The sequence below is a fragment of the Phoenix dactylifera genome, chromosome 14 (genome assembly GCF_051530095.1).
Source record: "Phoenix dactylifera cultivar Ajwa chromosome 14, Ajwa_hap1_PhDact_Kaust_v1.1, whole genome shotgun sequence".
Classification (NCBI taxonomy): domain Eukaryota; kingdom Viridiplantae; phylum Streptophyta; class Magnoliopsida; order Arecales; family Arecaceae; genus Phoenix; species Phoenix dactylifera.
The window spans coordinates 22856920-22869044 of NC_143203.1; the positions used below are offsets into that span (position 1 = coordinate 22856920).

The following is a 12125-nucleotide window of genomic DNA, read 5'->3' on the forward strand; positions in this document are numbered from 1 at the left end:
GGGACAGTGATGTCTATGTCGAAAGCAAGAGAGGAACTTCAAAAATCACTTGCAAACCTTTATTGAATGCCTTTCCTAGGATACAATACAAGCAAAATCGGATCCTATCGAACCTTTATAGCTAAGTGTGCTTGGTCGATCAAGAGTGATACTATCATGGATGATCTCTCGGAAAGTCCTCATATAATAGCCCTTTTTATTCAACATTCTAAAAAATACCTTTTTTGCATTCTTCAAAAATATTAGCTTATGATTTATACGCCCACATACTTTCTTTAACAAAATCCTAAAAATGAGCACAAAGAACAAGCTAGGCATCATGCAACTATTTATGGATTTCTTTAACAAAACCCTAACATCCATATGGATTTCTTCTTCCTCTTCTTTTTATTCTTCCGTTTTTTGGAGAAAAAAGAGAGAGTTAGTGCCAAGTAAGCTATGGGTATTTGTGAGGTACATGTCCTTGTCACTCATTTCATCATAGAACTCTTATTTCCTGATCACTATAAGGTGACAGAATGCGTTCTTTTTCAAGTATTGATTATTATCATATCCTATGAATATAGCTAGCAAGAGTTATCTTGGTCTATTGGCAACTCTCCTCAAGGGGGAGGTGGTCAAGTTCATGATCCCTCAAGCTATGTGCATTATTTGCCACCATTGGTTACTTGGACAGGGTTAGATGACAGATTTTCAAGTTGGTACAAGTTGATTTGATCATTTAACTCTCAGCATAAGTATCACAACATTAAAATAGTCTAAAAGAGAGCCAATTTAGCCAAATGATTTGCCCATTGTAAGTTAATTGGTTTTCTAACCATGTCAAATATAGTCAAACATAATACGTCGATATAATATATCAATATCATTTGCATACAGACCGATATAAACTCCTTTTATTGCTAGAAAATAATTTACTACTCCTTTCCTTTCTGCTCATGTCACGCCCCAAATCCGGATCATGACACGGCCGTGCTATTGCTATCTTATGCACACAATAACACGAAGCCACATAAAATTTCATAATAAAAATAAATAGTTTCATTTACTAATGTCATAACATTGTTCATGAAGTTGGAACAGTACAGAGCTTCTAAAATCTGATTATTACATAACATTTTCAATTACCCCAACCCTGAATAACATCAAGCTCCCTGCTCCTAGTGGTCTTAATCATCTGTAGGAAAAAAAGTGGATAAAAAGGTATGAGCTACACAGCTCAGTAAGTAACCAGGTACTATCTTATTGGATCAAGTACAATTATGCCAATGCAGTGATTTAAAATGCCAACAGTTGATATAAAATAAAACATTTTATAGATGATATACACAAATCAGGTCATAAAGCAATGCATGTTCTATCCATAAAAGTTCATAATCATGATAATGCAAGTCATATAAAAATATTGCCATTTATCCATACTTTATAAAACATACTCTCAGACGGATGTGCTGCTATGGTCACTATAATCCCGTGACAGGGCCTGTTAATCTTAGTCGACTAATTCTGTTATTCGTTACCAACTTTAACCCGTTGGCAGAGGGCCTATTATTCTTTGGATGCTAGCTCCAGGGTGTCGACTGGCCTCTATTTCTAGAGGTGGTCATAGCTATCTGAGAGTTCATAAATCATATTCTTTTTCTTTCATAAATCATAATCATCATAAATAGGTTTGAAAATGATAAATGGCATTATATAATTTAAAATGCATAAACATGCTTCAAATATCATTTTTCATGCAGTCTAACATAATCATAATTTCATAACTCATACATCATCAAATATTCATGAAGGATGCTCTTTAATCAAATTCATGTATCACATGCAATCATATACTTGATCCTAATTTTGAGGAAAATATATCGTAAGCAATACATTTTCATAATGATGAATAAATAGTAATTTAAAAACTTTAAGATCAGTGCCAAGGTTACTTACAGCAATATGCTTTCCAATTTCTTACGTTCGGGTGACAAATCCTTGATCACCTAAATAAATCACATAGGGGTCATATTATTCTCTATTTATTTCATAATTTTCTAATTTATCATAACATGAATTTACTTGCTTGGATCTCAAGTCCAATTTACCTAATTTAGAGCCCTTGGCCTCGATTTAGAACCAGATTGGGTTCACGTAAGTCAATTGGGTCTTTAATTAAAGAATTGGGCTCGGTTCTTGATTGGGTCTAGCCCTATCGGGTCAATTTGGTCTTCTGATTATGTTATTGGGCTCAATTTCAAGTCCAATTAGGTTTAATTTTGGTCCAGGGTCAATGTGGCTCATCTAGGCTTGAGTCAGGGTCAGCCCAAAGTCAATTCGGTCTCAATTTAGTTAAACTGGTTTTGAATTGGGCTTGATTCATATTCAATTTAGGTCTGCTGAGACTAACTCAGTTTAATTAGGTTCAGACCTAACTCAATTGGGCTTAATTTGGTTCGGATTTAACCCAATTTATAGTTTGGGTTCGTCCGGACTTAGCCCAATCTGACTGGGCTCGGTTTTAGTCAAATTTGGCTAAACCCATTTTTCTTTTCTTTTATTTGGGCCTAACAGATTCGGACCCGTACTCGGATCAGGCCCGTTAGGTCGGACCCGTTAAGGGTCTCTTTTTTTTTTTTTCTTTTCTTTCCTTTTCTTTTCTTTTTCTTTTCTTTTTCTTCTTTTCTTCTTTTTCTTTTCTTCCTTCTTCCTTCCCGAAGCTTCTTCTCCCATTTTTTTTTTCTTTCTTTTTCTTCTCCTCCTCTTCTCTTCTCCCGATTTCTCCTTCCCCCTTTCTTCCCATTTCTTCTCCCATGGAGGGAGGAGGGCGAGCTCGGGAGGCTTGGGAGGAACGGGCAGCGGCCGATGGCGCCCGGCGGCCGGCCCGCGGCGTCCACGGCCACACCCGCGGCCGTGCCCGTGGTCGTGCTCGGGGGCGCATCGGCGGCCCGCGGCCGCGTCTGCCTCCCGCTGCCGGCGACCCGCATCCCACGGCCGACGACCCGCGGCCCACGGCCGAGGCCGGTGTCCGCGGTTGCGGCTGCGGATCTCCCACTGGTAAGTCTTTTTTTTTTTTTTATCTTCTCCTCCCCCTTCCTTCTCCCGTGAAGGGGAATAGGCTCGGGAGAGGGTCGGCTTGGGGCCGACGGCACCAGTTGCGCCTATGGCAGCCTCGGTAGCCGCGGTCTGCCTCCCCCTCTTCATCTCTCTTATTATTTTTTTTTTTTTTTTCTTCCTCCCCTTCTTTCTCCTGTGGAGTGGAGATCGGACTCGGGGAGGGCCTGAGCCACAGCCGGTGGCGCTCCCCGGCCGGTCAGCGACACCGGCCGCGCCTGCAGCCGCAACTGGTGCTCGCGGCCGACGGCCTGCGGCCGCCGTGGCCTGTGACCGATGCTGCTCGGCCACCCCGACCGACGCCCGTCTTTTTTTTTTTTATCTCTAAGCTGGATCTTAAAAAAAAATAAATGAAGAAGGGTTTTACCTGCTTTGAAGGGGATCGTTCGTCTCCTACTCCGACGATGCAGCCCTCTGCTCCGACGGCGTGGGTCTAACACCGGATCCTGCCAACCGTGAAGGTTTGTGAGAGAGAGACAGTGGAGAAGAGGGAAGAGGATGATGAAATTCCCCACCGATCGAGGCTTCTTGAAGCCTCCGATTGCTGGGAAAGGCGGGCGGTTCCCAAGCAATCGCGGCCCATATAATTCATGGGTGGGCCAGGGCTACTGGCCACGTGATATAATCATTTTTATTTTTATTTTCTGATTCCGTGAGTGACAGATGGAAGGTGCCGTTGGGCTAACGTTGTCGGCTAGCTCTGTCCGTGTGCGCTATTGAAGCGGCCGCGACCATTAGGCCGCCTTCGTGATGCCAATGGGAACTTGTTTAGAATGACAATGGGAGTGTTCGGCTCTCCTGCTAATCTGTTGTCTCTTGTTAATGCATGATATTTTGGCTTCTATGCTTAGAATAACCTGACTAACATATCATACAAAAATAAATAAACAAATAAATATCCGTATTGCTTGTACTGCAATAGGCGTCATTATCATATTTTTTTGAGAGAGTTAGAAACAGAGATTCTATTTATTTATTTTTTCAGATTTCTAATAATAGATTAATGTATGTTTGATTTTTTTTTTTTTTTATGGCGAGAGGAGTTGCTCGACCATGTGGAGATCGAAAGGTGGTGTCGAGAGGAGCTAGCTGGAAGCTTAACATCGACAGCAGTCTCGTGGTCGGGATGCTCGTCAAGGGTCTCAAGGATGGAGTAGGTCTAGGTAATATCGGAGATGGCGGCAACCATGATGGAGTCCAGTCATGTTCTTCACATGTTTGCAAGGAGGGTAGGCGACATTGTCGGTCGTTGCCAATAGGGAGCTTGTTGAGGGTGTAAGAGGAGGTCGAGGAGGAGAGAAGGTGAGGGAGAGGAGGTGAGTTCAATGGTAGACTGGATCCGACCGTCAGCTATGCAGGAGAGGCCGATCAACTTGCTCAATCATAGTGACGTGCTCAACCATAGTGTCGTGTTTGGCGGTGGTGACATGCTCCACAATTAGACTTACTCATCGGATAGATGAGGTTCAACCCCAAGGTATGACCAAAATGAGCCATGCCAATGCCTAGCTCAGCCCAGCCTTCGGGTCTACTTTCCAGGCTTCTGGTTATCACAGCTCATATCTGGGTTTGAACTCAGAGCATCTTCCTTGAACATGCACTAATAAAGGGGAGAGGATCCCAAGCGCAGAACAGTAAAACCTGTAACCACATGAATGTTAAAGACTTCCTTAATTAAGGTAGAGATATGATCGTTGGCACAACATGGATTAATGAAATGCACTACGACAAGCACCATTAAATTCACCAGAAGGATTCAGTACACTAGATTTGTTAACAAGTGAGAAAATTAACAAGACCATTGTTTAGAAATAGAGAAGTATGTTTGCAATCTCCGACCTCATGGCAAAATATGTCCTTGTTAATTCTTTCTTGATTCATAGTACCTCGAAATTATTTTTTGAAAAATAATTTTACTTTTATTTAGAATATTTAGAAAGATTTTCATTGCGTCTCCAAAAGAGTTACTGGGCACAAAAAGCTTGCTTACTTCTGCATTGGCTTCCATGGTCGAATGGTCTGTTACAAATTGAAGCAATCAAGACCACTTTGTTCATGTTGATTTGCTTTTCGACTGCTGGCGTGACATACTGCAGGCACACGCAAGGTATATTTATGCTTTGAATCACAGAACAACACTACGGTTGAACTGCACATACTGCTTGCATGTTGTTTGCAGCAGAGTCCGATCATTGCTGCAGTCCTTGGCCCATATAGGATGGCTGAAGAGTAGGGTTCCAGCAGCAATGAAAACAAGTGCTGAAAAGATTCTGAGGTTTGTCATCTCCTTGTTCCTCTTTGAGTACAATTGCTGCATGGGGTTGTCATCAGACATCGATGGATGGCCAAATATATAGAGACTGTATGCGTGCCCTAGTATTGCTTTGCTATTGGTTAATCATCAATTTTGCATGCATGAGAGGGTAATAAAGTTACGGATCTTTGATATTGAATTGCCTAGGAAGGAGTTAGGGAACAATAAAAATGTAAACTAGTGGAAGCAAAACCCACTACGTTTGCAGTTCTATGCTGTTTCCGAATTGGAGATATAACAGAAGAAAATTTTTAAGAGACAAGATGCGAAATCAATCCAAACCCAAAATGGTTATGCCGCAGATTGGAGGCATTAATTTTCTCACACTCGAGCTATCCGAACAGCAAAATTGCAAGCTATAAACCAGCCTACTCTCTGGAGTAGGCTCTAGTAATTTTATCTTCTTCAGAGAACAGGCGCCTCATTGTTGATGCCTAGCTAAAAGAAAGGAAATTGTTTATACATACTAAAATCATGCATGCCGAATGCATCATTGCATCTTTTTTCTGTTCCAATTTTTTTCAGCACAATTTATAGTTTCAGAGTTTAGATAATAATATGAAATATTCTTGACAAACCAATAGGTACTGGTTTCTTTGAGAAGCAAATTAATTTGTCTTCTACAAAGAGGAAATCGAACTCACCTCAAAATGGGTACGTGGATTAATTACTCACCATTGAGTGAAACTCTAAAATTAGTTATGTGGGTTACTCAAGCAGCAAGTTATAAAACTCCATGCATGCACATCGCATATTATTCTCACTCTCTCTCTCTCTCACACACACAAGAAAAGAATGCAGATTGTTTAGCCCTTTTTTCGCGAAGTATTTTTGTTTGGAAAGAAAAGTAAAGGTAGAAAGAAAGAGAAAGAGAGAGAGATAGAGAGAGATTAGGCACTGGGGGAGAGGTTTAGCACAAAAACCTCTCAACACAAGAGGAACCAACCTAGTATGCACCTCCAAAAGATTGAGATCTAAATAAAAATGTTCATACTTCTAGTGCAATAGCAGCATAATACGCTACCACCTGCCATGGTGTGCAAATAACGTGATATACCAAAGCAAAAGGAGACACGACAATGCAATTGCCTCACACTTTAATCTATATCTACGCCATCACCCACACCAACAAGACCACACAACCCTAAGAGAGTGAAAGACTAGAGGGAGGCAAAAATGGAAGAACTCCGCCATGGCTGCTTGGTCCTTGCCATCGCCCTTGCCGGAGTTATCCTCTCCAGCATGCAATATCGTGGAGGCTCAGCCATGCAACGATAACTGGCAAGAGCTAAACAGCAAGTGCAAACAGTTCGTTGCGATCGGAGGGCCGGTGATTTTGCCATCCCCAGATTGCTGCGCTGCAATCCAAAACACCGACATTCCCTGCGCCTTCAAACACGTTGATCCCACGCTTGAGAAGCAAATTGACATGGCAAAGGTTGTCCTAGCGGCCGGCTTTTGTGGCAAACCCCTCGCCCATGGAAGCAAATGCGGAAGTCAGTGAGCCAACCACAAGAATATCTTTGGTTAAATTAAGAACAAGAATTTTTGCACTTGTTTCATAAAGAAATTAAGTTGCTAAAGACAGTCTTTAAGATTTTTTAATTTTTTTTTTTTCACTTTGGATTTTCAGGTTTCCCTATTCCATAAGCACAAGTGGAGAAACAACTGAGCAATAAAGAGCATATAATGTCCTTCATGAAAATAAAGTTGCTTTGTTTTTAATTGGGATAACCATGGAATGTGAACATGGACATCCTTTCCCCGTTGTATCCAGTAATGTGTTTATTGATAATAAAATATTGTGATATATCAACATTGTTCATTTCTGGCTAGATCACAGTAAGAAAAGACCCTATGCCTCAAAACGGAATTTTTTTCTGAATACGCTTTTTTGGGCATTGAAAAGGAGGGGATGTCCCACCCCACTTTATAAATGACCTTAGAGATACCCCAATTTATTGGAACTATGTAACCTGTAATTCGCATAAAAGAGACTATTAAAAATGCCAGGAATATCATACTTATTACCAGCAGAGAGATTGCTTCAGTCTCATAGTTACAGCTGAATTTTTTTTTTTTTTTTTTTTTTGCTAGTGCGGGTCGATCATACCCGGCGAGAGCGGATAGACCCAATAAAGTCGAAAAATAAAATACCTCGGAGTGCCAAGGGCAGCTCCCCATCACCAAGCCATAAGGTGTCTCCGGAGTGACAAGCTACAAACGCGGCTACCCAATCCGCAGCACCGTTACCTTCACGGTAAATATGCGTGGCCTGAAAGGCCCATCCATCCCTCGCCATGGCCCAGATGTCCCGGAGCAGGGGATGGTCACACCCGCCACCCCTCGGACCCCCCTGGATCCAACTAATAACGGTGGCTGAGTCACCCTCCAGGATGATAGACCTAGCCCGTAGGACGCATCGGGCATAGCGAACGCCCGCCCAGGCTGCACTCAGCTCCGCACATGGAACCGAAGTATCAAATAACTGACTGCCACCAGCAGCCACGACCCTAGCAGACGGATCCCGAATAACAAAACCCGCGCCTCCCCTCAAACCACCATCCAGAACAGACCCATCAAAGTTGACCTTAAGAAAACTCGGGTGTAATAACCCCAAAATATTTTTTTTTTATATATAAAAAAGGATAGAATAGTCATTTAAAATTGATATGAGGGGTAAAATTGGAAGGAATGAAAAAATAATGGCATAGTTGTAGATGCGTTGTAGTGGTAAGGGTAAAATTGGAAAGGAATCAAAAGTTAATGGCATAACAGTAGATATGTTGAAGTGTTAAGGGCAAAATGAGAATTTAATAATATTAAACAAAGGGTGAATAGTGTTTTGATGTGATTTAATTAGAGGGTTGTGCTGTCGGTGGAATGAAACCGAGAGAGAGGGAGTCTCAGGCGTGAAACAGAGAGGAAAGAAAGAAAGAAAAAGAGAAGAAGAAGAAGAAGAAAGAAGAAGAAGAAGGGGATTCGAGGTGCAAGAAAGCTCCGGTTGCACTACGAGCTGAAGGGAAAAGTGTAGATCTCCTTCTTCTCTACGCAAGGACCTCGATTTCCAAAAAAAAAAGGTAAATATCCGTCCCTATCTAGTCTTTTGATGACATTAGGCTATACAAAGGGTGGATATAGTCTAGAGGGGTCGGATAAGGGCTGTAGAGGCGGTTAAAAGAGGAAGAATCGGATTTTGACAAATTTTTCCGGCACTACGGAAAAACTGTGTCGAAGTCCCAACTTCGGCAAATTATTTAGAGGGTCAAACGACCTCCGATAGCAATGAATGTTACCTCTTTGGAATCCCCTATGAGTGTAGAATGTTAGGTAAAAATTTCATCAAATTTGGAGTTTGGAAAGTGGATCAAACCCAGGATGAAGTAACCGGCTGTCGGTCCGGATTACTGTTCATCCGAGTGGGAAAATAGGGGATTTCATGCTATAATAGGGTATTAAGCCTAGATTAGGCTAAGGGAGACTTTGTACTCGTGCAAGGGAGTCCCTAATACACATAAATGATGAGTTAATTAATAGAAAAAGAAAAAGAGAAAGAAAAGAAAAGATTTAGGGAACGGGGGAGTTGAATCAATTAAAGTTCCCTATATTATAATTGGCACGTAGATTATGACCCTTGATACAGGACTAAATATATTATAAATGCATGTCACAGTTGGGCAAGAAGCTAGGGAACAAGAAGAAGAAGTTTTTCACTGCCTACTGTAAATTTTTGGAGGCGTATCAGGGCTGTGCCAGATTGACAGGTGAGTGGGAGTCATGTACTTTGCACCATGAGCACATTCCTTATTCATTTTCATGAATGTTGCCAAGTGTGACTTGATTCCACCTGAGCTTATTGATTAATTGTTGTAGTAGATTCCTCTATAATCTTGATTCTCCATGCTTGATTATTCTGTACATGCATTTGAGGAAACATTGAGAGGAATTACGAGGGGTTGATGAGTAATCAAATTGATTCCGAATTGTGAAATGACTTCTTTTGTAAATTGATTTCATTTCCTCTATTTCAAAGACTTGTGAGTGGTAGCCTTGATTATACTCTTTTATGAGTAGTCAAATTGGATTTGAATTGTGAAATGATTTCGTTTGTAAATTGATTTCATTTCCTCTATTTCAAAGACTTGTGAGTGGTAGCCTTGATTATACTCATTTATGAGTAATTAAATTGGATCTGAATTGTGAAATGACTTCTTTTGTAAATTGATTTCATTTTCTCTATTTTAAAGATTTGTAGAGCCCATTTTCTTAATTATGCTCCTTTTAGTAGAGCATTGGGAGGGTGCATTATGGCATTCATGCATGGCTTGGCAGTATCTGCAGGACACCTATAGTCGATGGGGTTGAACATCGGCCTTTGTGCACATAGTAGCCTTCTGGGTGGGCGGAGCCCAGTCCCTTCCTAGGGGGGGACACGGCCCTAGGCGTAGGATCGGCCGGTCCTACGACTTATATTCTGCTTGCCGCCGGGCATAGTAAGACCCCGCGAGGTGCAGTATGGCTTTCCGCGGATGTAGAATTCCCGCGAGGTGCCGTTTAGTATGTAGATGTGAGATGGATTTCTGTTCTGGATACTGGCCAGCATTTACATGATCAGTGTGGTATCTTATCCTGCATATGCATGTGACAGTGGGGAGTTGTTGCTGGTTCGCCTGGGGCGTAAAACCCACCTCCCGATAGCTATCTAGCATTTACATTATCGATATGGTGTCTTATCCTGCATATGCATGTGACAGCGGGGAGTTGTTGCTGGTTCGCCTGGGGCGTAAAACCCACCTCCCGACAGCTGTCTAGTGATGATTTACACATTGGTGTGGTGTCATATTCGATATATGCATATGGCAGTAGGGAGTTGTTGCTGGTTCGCCTGGGGCGTAAAACCCACCTCCCGATAGCTGTCTTGTTGATGATTCAGCCTATTGACACCTGATTTATATGATTCAGTACTATGACCTGTTGAGCATATTCATGAGTAGCATATATGTTTACTTGATTATTCCATATATGTTTCAGATGAGTTGATATTGATTGTGGTGGTATTGATGACTTACTCCATATTTTCTATGTTGAGATCATGTTCATCTTGTTATTGATCTTGAGATTTCACATCGAGCCATGATTATATCTGGTCTCATGTTCATAGTACTCTCTACTCCACTCACTGAGTATTTATATACTCACTCCCCAGTTTGGTGTTTTTGATTGCAGGGCAGGTATTGTATAGAGAAGAGCAGGGTTAGAGATTGCCTGCTAGCTGTGCCGCTCCATAGTATAGTATAGTATAATGTAGATAGAGGTTTATTCCCTTTTGGTGTATTATAAACCTTCTGTTGTATTTAGTGTATAGTTACAGTCATAGATCCTGTTGTGGATATGGGTTTGACCATGGATAGAATGGGAACCAGATTTTTATACAGTTGAGTTATATGCCTGTGATGATGTATTGATATATATTGTCCAGGTTCGTTATGTGACAGGTTATGTGATTGCTGCTCTGACAGGTAGCGTTGTTGTATGTAATGAGATAATCCTGACAGGTCACCATAGGAAAGGTGATCATTTTGTGCATGCATCATGCCAAAATTTTCAGAATTTATTGATGATTAATAGGTAGTAGGGTTCTACGTGGTGGCTGGTGGCCTTATGCCTACCCGCACCCTAGGACCGTCGCGGCGGCCCGCCGGGAACGGGGCGGGGGTCGTGACATCGGGGGTGGGGGTTCCCAGGTGAAAAACACCATACGGGATACTGCCGAGGCAGGGTGGGAACCCCAGATGTCCTGAGCTGTCAAGGTCCCTCCAACAGGACTAGTATAACACAGCTCAGCCGCCCGAGCGCAAGCACTCTCGACCACGAATCGCAGTGACATGCGTCGTTCACCAAACAGGCGAGCGTTCCTGGCCAGCCAAATCTGGTAGGCAAGACAGCTCGCTCGAATAGCCGCCTGACGAAGCGCTGGGGACCCCGATCCCTGACGCATGGCCTGTAGGAACATATCCCTGCATCGCCATACCCCATGTGGGACCCCTGCCAGACGCCAAGTAGCCCTAGCCCATGTGCACCGAAATAGGGCGTGGTCCACCGTCTCGGTCGCACCACAAGCCCCACACACCAGTGGGATCCTCACACCCCGACCGCCGAGAACAGCACTCGTAGGAAGACGGTCCCAGGCCACCTTCCAGAGGAACAACGCTACCCTCGGATGGAGCCCCAATCGCCAAATCCAGGCACAATCCGGACCAGGCTCACTACCACGCCTAAGGAGACGGGAAAGGTCGCCCATCCTAACCCGGGACCTGGTCGAGGAGCTCCACACACGAACATCAGGTCCGCCACTCTGTGGTAGAGGGAGTGAGCGAACCCGCTCCGCCAAATACTGCCCGAAGAACCTGGTCAACCGAGTCTCATCCCAGCCAGCCACCCCGGGGGTCATGAGATCACAGACTCGAAGACCCTCCCCAGCCTCAACACTAACCGTAGTCGGCCAAAGCCGCAAAGGAAGGCCGTCGACCCATGGGTCCCTGGCAACATCGATACTACACCCGTCGCCGATCAACCATCGGGTGTGACTAGACACTAGCGGCAAATACCGCGCTATCTCGCGCCATAGAAAGGAGCAACTCCGCCCTCCTCGGGCCCAGCCCTCTGGGCCTGCCCGTCCATAGCGGCTAGTGATGATCCGACTCCAGAACCCCCG

General features: G+C 43.3%; 2 long non-coding RNA genes across 2 annotated transcripts; one reads left to right on the forward strand and one right to left on the reverse strand.

Moving 5' to 3' along the window:
* Nucleotides 1-1018: 1018 nt before the first annotated feature.
* LOC120112709 (uncharacterized) lies at nt 1019-3602 on the reverse strand. Its single transcript, XR_005514322.2, has 3 exons — nt 3464-3602; nt 1939-1988; nt 1019-1177 (listed from the first exon to the last, which is right to left on the reverse strand). It is a non-coding gene; the product is annotated as an uncharacterized LOC120112709 (long non-coding RNA).
* On the forward strand, nt 2617-3901 carry LOC120112710 (uncharacterized). The gene is made up of 2 exons (XR_005514323.3): nt 2617-3039; nt 3475-3901. It is a non-coding gene; the product is annotated as an uncharacterized LOC120112710 (long non-coding RNA).
* The last annotated feature ends 8224 nt before the right edge of the window (nt 3902-12125 follow it).